Source organism: Manis pentadactyla, chromosome 3 (assembly GCF_030020395.1).
Source record: "Manis pentadactyla isolate mManPen7 chromosome 3, mManPen7.hap1, whole genome shotgun sequence".
Classification (NCBI taxonomy): Eukaryota; Metazoa; Chordata; class Mammalia; order Pholidota; family Manidae; genus Manis; species Manis pentadactyla.
In genome coordinates this window covers 89,694,695-89,705,015 of record NC_080021.1, presented here as the reverse complement: position 1 = coordinate 89,705,015, position 10,321 = coordinate 89,694,695, and the positions used below count along the sequence as shown (strand labels likewise).

The window sequence follows — 10,321 nt, the reverse complement described above, 5'->3', positions numbered from 1 at the left end:
CAGCCCCTACCCTCTGGCAGGCCTGGCTTAGGGCTTTGCTCAGGTGTCACAGAGCACCTACCCAAAAGCATATGATGCTTTGTCCTGCTGAGGTGTGGGCTCCAAGGGCTAGGGCAGTCTCCCCACCATGCTCCTCCAGGTGGTAGAGGTCTTACCCCATTCCCCCTGCCCCTGCTCTCCTGGGAGATTGAGGTAGCCAACCTGGCCCCTACTCTCCCCCTGCCCCCAGCTCTCCTGGCTGCAGACGGATCTGTCCAGGCTGCAGGCCTGGTGCAGGGCATGTGTCTGGAGTCCACAGAGCCCAGCCGATTGAATGGACATTGGGGCAGATGGACAAGGAGAAATGGTGGGTGTGTGTGTGGATTTCCCTGGGGAGTTGTGTGCCTCCAGGACTACCTCAGGGAGCCCCGGCTTTCCTCCAAAATTGTCCCTGAGCCAGCAGGCAGTCACACTTCTCACCTCCCTGTCTTGATCTGTCCTGAGAGAGCTCCCACTGAGGCTGTCTGCTGCTCAGGATGTTCATCTGGGGAATGGGGCCTCACTTTGTGGCCAAGTGTGATGGGCCTCATGTGAGCTACAGATACACCACATCCCCCTGGCTGGCCACCCAGGTGCAGGACCTGGCTCCAAGCTATGATGTGGCCTCAGGCCCCACGAGCTTTGGTGGTTGGGAGTCAACATGTGCCCCGACTATGTACAGCCAGGCACAGCTCAGGCCCAGTGTAGACCCAGTCTATCCCCATGCATGCCCTTTATTGTCAATTGGGCTCCAGCCACGGCTGCAGGGCCTGCCCTCAGAGGGGCCTCAGGCTCCAGGGCCTGTGTGGGAGGCTCACCCTGCTGCATGGACCCCCTTCCTGCCTGTTGGCTGGGAGCTAGCAAATTCTAGTTTGGCAGTGGGATTTCTGACTCACTGGTCCTGTACCGGCAGCAATAGCTCTTGTGAGCCCTGACTCAGGAGGCCTTGGTAGCTCGTCCTGCTGTGGAGAAAGAAGGGACTTGCCCCTGCACCGGGGTCAGAAGGGTCCTTTTTTATGAATAATCTGGGAAAGCAGGCCATGCTCAGTGTGTGTGCTCTGATTTCTCAGCGCATGAGCCTCCCTGCATCAGGGTTACCTGGGTGGACCCAGGTCCCATGCCTGGGACTGACAGCTACTACCTTGGAATTATGCTGAAGGTGGGAAGCTGGTAACAGGTCACGGGTTCTTATGGATGACATTCAAATCTTCTTGCAGCTCCTTGCTTCTGGAAGCGTATCTCTGCAGGTTGAGCAACAGCCCAGGGCACCTGGAGCTGGACTAGTGACCATCCTCTGAGAGGCAAAATCAGATGAGCTGCATTAAGAGGGATCTGAAAATTAAAAATAGGGTTCACATGACATACTAGGGCTCCTGACCAGAGCTTGACCCATATGCCCTGTGCCCGGGCCCTGCCCTCAGGGTGGCCACCAGCACCAAGGACTGTGAGTAGGTCCACCTCTGGGGCTAGAGTCCCTGAGCCCCGGGCTAACCAGAGGGCTTCTGGTGTGACTTGGCCACCACTTCACGGGCCAGATGGAGAGGCAGGGCCTGGAGAGGTCCCACCCAGGCACATGGGCAGAGCTGGTCAGCTCACAGCCACTGTTCCCTGCCCTCCCTGTACGTGTCCCTGCACTACCCCTCCAAGGTCCTTGACTGGTGCCCCTGTGCCAGCTTGGGGTCAGACACTGCCTCCAGGACCCTCAGGAACTGCAGAGCGTCCCTCCAGGAGCTTCCCTCCACAGGTGGGAGGGAAGTTCCCTCATGGTCCCTAAACCAGGCCAGCTCGCGCCTCGGTAACTGCTCACCCCACACAGATGGCGACTGCTGGCATGGGGGGCACCATGAGAAGCTGATCAGGAGAAGGTTCTGGGGCCTGGGGCCTCCTCACACTCTGCGGGGACAGTGGTAGCACCTGCAGAGATAGATGGAAGTTGGGCCTGGATGAACCCCCTCCTGCTCTGCGGACCAGGTAGGGGTGATGGGAGGGGAACACATGGGCAGATGTGCACAGTTCACAGCAGCCTGTGCCTCCTGGGGACATTGGAACCAGGCATCCCTGAAGCGGCACAGCTGCAGGGTGGATGGGGTGGTATCTGCTGGGAGCTGTTGTTCCTGGCCTCTGCTGTGGCCAGGTCTGAGGCAGTTGAGGGCTCTGCCCGAGGAGGCCTGTGTCAGTTCTTTTGTATTGAGAGGCACCTGCTCTGTTCCAGGCAGCCAGGCTGCCTCAGCCTGGTGCTCACTGGTGTCTCCAACTGCAGGGCCTTTGCACTGCTGGTCCCTCTATCTGCAGCCCTCTATGCTGGTGTCAGATTTCATCTCAAACCACTTCTTTCAGGAAGCCTTCCCTGACTTCTCTGGGGAAATCTCCTTTTTAGAGCCAGAAAACTGTCTTCTGCTCTTTCACATAACTGGGCCAATCCCCTTGTACATTTATTTGTGAAACTAGTTCATGTTTGTTCTTCACATTAGATGTGGTATGAGTATCTATATGTGCCTAACACCGACCTCCAAAACCAAGCGACATTAAACACAGTTTGTTTTGCTCGTGGTTTTGTGGGTCAAGAATTCGGGCAGAGCAGAGCAGTCTTGGCTGGGGCAGCTCTGAATCTGGGCTGGCTGGGATGGCTCTGCTGGGCTGGTTCCTTCATCTCTACAGCTCCTTGCTGGGACAGGATGTGCTCCTGGGGCTGATCCCTGGGCTGGCCAGGCACCTCTCTTTCTCCACACGGTCTCCCCATGTAGCCTGCTTGGGCTTCTTCACAGTGTGGCAGTCTGGGTACAGCCAGACTCAATGTCTGCGGGCTGCTTTCTCAGACCAGGACCCTGAGAAGGCAGAATGGTAGCTGTGGGGCTTCCAGCCCATCCAGAAGTTTCCATTGCATTCTGCTCATGTCACAGGGCCAGCTGAGGGGTAGACCACCCAGGACCATGCACACCAAGCAGGTTGACTGGGGACATCAGGAGAGTGGTCCCCTCACACAGAGCCAGGCCTGAGGATAGGGCACCTGAGGACATGTGTTTGCCTCAGCACACTAATGCCTGCTATGGAGAAGATGCCTAGTGTTGGCAGGGTGAACAAGAGACTCATGTGAGCATGGGTCTGATGTTTGGGAGACTGCCAAGACCACCAGTTCCCAGAGCAGAAAGCCATCAGCAGCCCAATGTGGATTCAGCAAAGCAGAATCCTAACTCACTTCATGCTTCGACTTTAACAGTGAAGCCTTCTGGGAGGAGCCTGATACTGCACCCAGGTTCTGCTGACCATTGTGGCTATGGAGGAGTGGAGTCCAAGGGAAACAGCTTAGTGCTTACGGTTCACCGCCAGAGCCTGGCTGGTGGAACAGGCCTGCAGTTCTTAATTCATGGCAGAAGGCCTTTCAGCCTGACCCATGATAACCTCTTTCTTGATCAAACTTCCAAGTGAGCCTATTTGGAGAGTATTTTACTGATTTTTAAGTGAAAGCTGAGTGGAGAATGAGACTTGCACAGGTATTTTAAAGCCATGCCACTTATTTGAGACAAATGCTGTCCTAGACTCTGGGATTGCATGGACATGGCTTCAATGGTGGGGCCAGGTATACATGGCGGGGCATGCAGCTCTGCCTGCTCAGGGTCCTCAGGTTACACCGTGGTGGCTGTCCCCATGTAAGCTCCTCCTGTTGGGTGAAGCTAATCACTTGGTTTCTATTGATTTCTTTTGCAGATGATAATGGAAATGCTCAAAGACTAAGTGGCCTCCAGGGGTAAGTCCTGTTTTATCATGGACCTGACACAGGGAATCATCCCACCCATGGGTCAGTGCAGTGAGGTGGTTCCACTGACCATGAGGGGCCAAATCTGTCCTGAACTCTGACATGTGCCAAACATGGGGCCTCACCCCTGCCACCCTCCTACGATGATGTACCCTTGAGTTTGGGGTCCCCAGGCAGATCTTGCAGACCACCCTCTTGTGCCAGAAGCACAAATGCACCCTGAAGGAACAGTGATCTTAAAGAGCTACATGGCCTCCAGGAGCTCTGCTTAGGGATATTCTTCAGCCTTAAAAAAGGCAACAGTGGACAGACCTGAGGACAGCGTGCCAGGTGAGAAAGCCATCACAAAAGGGCGAATACCACACGGTTCCACATCTGTAAGATGTAAGATAGAACATTTAGAAATTACAAGAAGACACACAAGATTAAAATAAAATCTCATAGACCACAAAAAATAACCACGAATCTTATGACAAATGTCTGATAGAGACCTTATGAGTGTGTGAGCATGCATGACTGTGCACATGCATGTACACTGCATTTTAACAGGAGGCTAGTTATGTTCACTATAGTAGATACTTCGCCTAGAGGCATGAGTTGCACCACATGTCCATCAGCCCCCGCAATCCCCACATCTCTCCGCAGATTGGCTCTGCCACCCCTCCTGCTTCCCACTCCCCAATCGCCGTGGCGTTGGGTGCACCCGGGTGGCCAGTGGGCTCTGTGCTCCAGGAAGGAGTGTAGGTGTAGTGTGCCAGCGTGGAGCCCAAAACAAGAAGATCATTAAAGCAATAGTCACAGACCAAAAATACTAACCCTGAGATCTCATAAAATTCACCTCCTTAGAGGTACACAATAAAATCCATGAGTTCTGTGGGATTTTAAACCTTTGCTGCATAGTTTTTCTCTTTTTGTAAAAAACTGGCTTTTACCTGGCTTCAGCTTTAAATCTGCCATGATCCTGTGGCTAAGGCTGGTCCAAAAAAGATAAACCTACTAAAAACCCATTCACTTAAAGCACAGTGTATGCTGTTCATTACAGTATTTTGATTCCTGCAAGTATGATATGTGAATTTACTTGTGGGGTGGTAATCACACTGGCAAATTAACTGTAATAAAAGGCAACCTCCCAGTTAGTGGGACGTAAGGTAAGGCAAAGGGCTTGTATTTAGGGGCTTCTCTTTCCTTGGGGTGTATTCTTTATTAATTAAATTAAATTCCTGCATTTCTTATGGCTCAGATAATTTTTTTAATTCTACTCATCAGTAGGAATTAATATTTGCAAATCACAAAATTTCAAGTTGACATGTACATACAGGTCTATTTCTGAGCTCGTCTTCTGTTCCATCAGTCCGTCCGTGAACCAACACGGCCACACTGGGGTAATTACTGTGACTTCACAAGTCTCCATATTGAGCAAATCTTCAGAAGTGTCTTAGCTGTTCTTGGCTCTTTGCCCCTTCCATAGAAATTTTCTTATTAGCTCATCAAATTTCACAAAAATCCCTATTGGGATTTTGATTAATACCACACTGGATCTATATAACACTTTGGGGGAAAATAACATCTTTATGATCTTGAGTCTTCCTAGTCATGCATATATATCTCTATTTTAAGGCATTCTTTAGTGGTTTTCAAATAAGTTTCAAAATATTCTCCATAACAGTGTGGAAAACAATATTTTAGGTACATTTTTACTTAGTTGCTAGAAGTGCATCAAATATATTTTCATGAAATACCAGATAGCCAAGTGTCAAAATAGATATTTGGCTAAAGCCATTGTCAAAGCTGAATATCAGAAAGCTAAAAAATATCTGAAACATGTGGATAAACATAGCATCTTAAAAGAAAATTTATTTTATGTAAAATACTTTTAAGTTTTACACTAAAAATTGTGATATCAAAATGTTGCTTGATAATATAATGCAGAAACAATCAGTGCTGAGAACTGGCAACGATGATGTTGCTCCCGCGGCCACTAACCCACCAGCTTGTAATGTTCTCATTTTCAAGCATGTGAGGGGAAAGGAGGGTATTTTGGAGGTATGTCATTTTCTTCTCTAAGACTTTCATCTGCATATTTTTAAATGTACCTATTGACTACATTTCTTCTAGAGAAATTCTGAAGTGGAAAACTTAACAATAAACCTTTAATTCATCTTCTTGAGATGTGAAGAATTCCCAGTCATTTTTCTCAAAGATCTCATGGTTTAAAGGAAATTAAAGTAACTGGAAATTAAGTGCAGGTTTTAAAAATTATTTTGTTTAATGTAATGAGCGCTCCTGTTCCAAACAGTTCTATGATGATGTCCAGAGTGATTACATAAGCTCACACCCAATGTTGTTGGTGTAATTACGTTAAGTCTTAGGAACATTTCTTGGTTCAAAAATGACAATGTTCTCCTAAATTAATGCATTCCATTATTACTTACACTAACTTGCAGTTTTTTCCCTTCTTTATTTAGCTATTTGGAAGGTCTTAATCATTGCGTTTCTATGGAAAATTAGCTGTCTTCGTAAACATCATTAATTATGGCAGAATTTTACTCCAGCAATAATAAAGATACAGTCATGCTACAACCTACATTTCAATATGGAGAGAACCTAAGATATTTACTCCAATTATGTATAGGATGTTTTCCTGTATTTGTGAACTAAATAGTTCAGTATGAGCAATAAAACCTAACAATATGCTGTCTTTATATTGCTAGTGGTAACCTACATGTGTTGTGCCAAATGCAGGTTCAGAGGTACAAGAAATAGCATTAAAGGGGGCATTTGGTCTTCCCACATGCAAAGTCAGAGAGCAGGTCTGAGCCAGAAACAGAGGCTGAGGTTCAAGGTCTGTGATAGTTGCTAGGTGACTCTTAATTGCTACTGTAAATGGCATTTTTAAAATTAAGGTGTTATTGATATACACTCTTATGAAGGTTTCACATGAAAAAAAATGTGGTTACTACATTTACCCATATTATCAAGTCCCCCCTCTGTACCCCATTGCAGCCACTGTCCATCAGTGTAGTAAGATGCCACAGATTCCCGATTTGTCTTCTCTGAGCTACACTGTCTTCCCTGTGACCCACACACACCATGTGCACCAATCATGATATCCCACAATCCCCTTCTCACTCACTCCCTCTCTCCCCTCCTTCCCCTACCTGTTCCCTTTGGTAACCGCTAGTCCCTTCTTGGAGTCTGTGCATTTGCTGCTGTTTTGTTTCTTCATTTTTGCTTTGCTGTTATACTCCACAAATGAGGGAAATCATTTGGCATTTGTCTTTCTCCACCTGGCTTATTTTACTGAGCATATCTTCCAGCTCCATCCATGTTGTTGCAAATTGCAGAATTTCTTTCTTTCTTATGGCTGAATAGTATTCCATTGTGTATATGTACCACATCTTCTTTATCCATTCATCTACTGATGGACACTTAGGTTGCTTCCACATCTTACCTATTGTAAATAGTGCTGCAATAAACAAAGAGGTGCATATGTCTTTTTGAATCAGAAATTATATTCTCTGGATAAATTCCTAGGAGTGGAATTCCTGAGTCAAATAGTATTTCTATTTTGAGTTTTTTGAGGAACCTTTATACTGCTTTCCACAATGGTTGAACTAGCTTACATTCCCACCAGCACTGTAGGAGGGTTTCCCTTTCTCCGCATCCTTGCCAGCATTTGTTGTTTTTAGTCTTTTCAATGTTGGCCATCCTAACTGGTGTGAGGTGATATCTCATTGTGGGTTTAATTTGCATTTCTCAGGTAATTAGCAACATGGAGCATCTTTTCATGTGCCTGTTGGCCATTTGAATTTCTTCTTTGGAGAACTGTCTGTTCATATCCTCCACCGATTTTTTAATTGGGTTCTTTGCTTTTTGGGTGTTGAGGCATGTGAGTTCTTTATATATTTTGTATGTTAACCCCTTATCGGATATGTCATTTACAAATATATTATCCCATACTGTAAGATGCCTTTTGTTCTGCTGATGGTGTCCTTTGTTGTACAGAAGCTTTTTAGTTTGACATAGTCCCATTTAAATAAATTTTGCTTTTGTTTCCCTTGCCCAAGGAGATGTGTTCAGGAAAAAGTTGCTCATGTTTATATCTAAGAGAGTTTTGCCTATGTTGTCTTCTAAGAGTTTTATGGTTTCATTACTTACATTCAGATCTCTGATCCATTTCAAGTTTACTTTTGTGTATGCAGTGTGACAATAATCCAGTTTCATTCTCTTACATGTAGCTGTCCAGTTTTGCCAACACCAGGTGTTGAAGAGGCTGTCATTTCCCCGTTGTATATCCATGGCTCCTTTATCATATATTAATTGGTCATGTATGTGTGGGTTTATATCTGGGCTTTCTATTCTGTTCCATTGATCTATGGGTCTGTTCTTGTGCCAGTACCAAATTGTTTTGATTACTGTGGCTTTGTAGTAGAGCTTCAAGTTGGGGAGCATAATCATCCCAGCTTTATCCTTCTTTCTCAGGATTGCTTTGGCTATTCAGGGTCTTTTGTGGTTCCATGTGAATTTTGAACTATTTTCTCTAGTTTGTTGAAGAATGCTGTTGTTATTTTGATAGGGATTGCATTGAATCTGTAGATTGCTTTAGGCAGGATGGCCATTTTGACAATATTAATTCTTCCTATCTATGAGCATGGAATGTGTTTCCATTTATTGGTATCTTCTTTAATTTCTCTCATGACTGTCTTGTAGTTTTCAGGGTATAGGTCTTTCACTTCCTTGGTTAGGTTTATTCCTAGGTATATTATTCTTTTTGATGCAATTGTGAATGGAATTATTTTCCTTATTTCTCTTTCTGCTAGTTCATCATTAGTGTATATGAATGCAAAAGATTTCTGTGTATTAATTTTCTATCCAGTAACTTTGCTGAATTCAGATAATAGATCTAGTAGTTTTGTAGTGGATTCTTTAGGGTCTTTTATGTACAGTATCATGTCATCTGCAAACAGCGACAGTTTAACTTCTTCCTTACCAATCTGGATGCCTTTCATTTCTTTGTGTTGCTTGATTGCTGTGGCTAGGACCTCCAGTACTATGTTGAATAAAAGTTGGGGAGAGTGGGCATCCTTGTCTTGTTCCCACTCTTAGAGGAAAAGCTTTCAGCTTCTTGCTGTTAAGTATGATGTTGGCTGTGGGTTTGTCATATATGGCCTTTATAATGTTGAGGTATTGGCCCTCTATACCCATTTTGTTGAGAGTTTTTATCATGAATGGATGTTTAATGTTGTCAAATGCTTTTTCAGTATCAATGGAGATGATTATGTGGTTTTTGTCCTTCTTTTTGTTGATCTTGTGGATGATGATGGATTTTAAAATATTGTACCATCCTTGCATCCCTAGAATAAATCCTACTTGATCATGATGGATGATCTTTTTGATGTATTTTTGAATTTGGTTTGCTAATATTTTGTTGAGTATTTTTGCATCTATGTTCATCAGGGATATTGGTCTGTAATTTTCTTATTCTGTGGTGTCATTGTCTGGTTTTGATATTAGAGTGCTGCTGGCCTCATCAAATGAGTTTGGAAGTATTCCCTCCTCTTCTACTTTTTGGAAAACTTTAAGGAGGATGGGTATTTGGTCTTCACTAAATGTTTGATAAAATTCAGCAGTGAAGCTGTTTGGTCCAGGAGTTTTGTTCTTAGGTAGTTTTTTGACAACCAATTCAGTTTCATTGCTGGTAATTGGTCTGTTCAGATTTTCTGTTTCTTCCTGGGTCAGCCTTGGAAGGTTATATTTTTCTAGGAAGTTGTGCATTTCTTCTAGGTTATCCAGTATGTTAGCATATAATTTTTCATAGTATTCTCTAATAATTCTTTGTATTTCTGTGGTGTCCATAGTGATTTTTCCTTTTTCATTTCTGATTCTGTTTATTTGTGTAGACTATCTTTTTTTCTTGACAAGTCTGGCTAGGGGTTTATCTATTTTATTTATTTTCTCAAAGAACCAGCTCCTGCTTTCATTGATTCTTTCTATTGTTTTATTTTCTTGATTTTATTTATTTCTGCTCTCATCTTTATTATATTCCTCCTTCTACTGACTTTGGGCCTCATTTATTCTTCTAATTCTAGTTTTGTTAATTGTGAGTTTGTTAATTAGTTGCATAATTGTTCATATGAGATTGTTCTTCTTTCCTGAGGTAGGCCTGTATTGCAATATACTTCCCTCCTAGCACGGTCTTCGCTATTTCCCACAGATTTTGCAGTGTTCAATTATGTTGTCTCCGTATATTGCTTGATCTCTGTTTTTATTTGGTCATTGATCCATTGATTATTTAGGAGCATGTTTTTAAGCCTTCGTGTGTTTGTGAGCTTTTTCGTTTTGTGTAATTTATTTCTAGTTTCATACCTTTGTGGTTTGAGAATCTGATTGGTACAATTTCAATCTTTTTGAATTTGCTGAGGCTCTTTTTGTGGCCTAGAATATGATCTATTCTTGAAAATGTTCCATGTGCACTTGAGAAGAATGTGTATCCTGTTGCTTTTGGATGGAGTGTTTTATAGATGTCTGTTAGGTCCATCTGTTCTAATA

At 44.2% G+C, this 10,321-nt stretch overlaps 1 long non-coding RNA gene across 1 annotated transcript in view; it reads left to right on the top strand.

Moving 5' to 3' along the window:
• The first annotated feature begins 3,694 nt into the window (after positions 1-3,694).
• LOC130683160 (uncharacterized) overlaps positions 3,695-10,321 on the top strand; it is a 29,463-nt gene continuing 22,836 nt past the window's right edge. The window contains exon 1 of the long non-coding RNA XR_008996772.1: positions 3,695-4,102. This is a non-coding gene — a long non-coding RNA (uncharacterized LOC130683160). The remainder of the gene's footprint in view (positions 4,103-10,321) is intronic.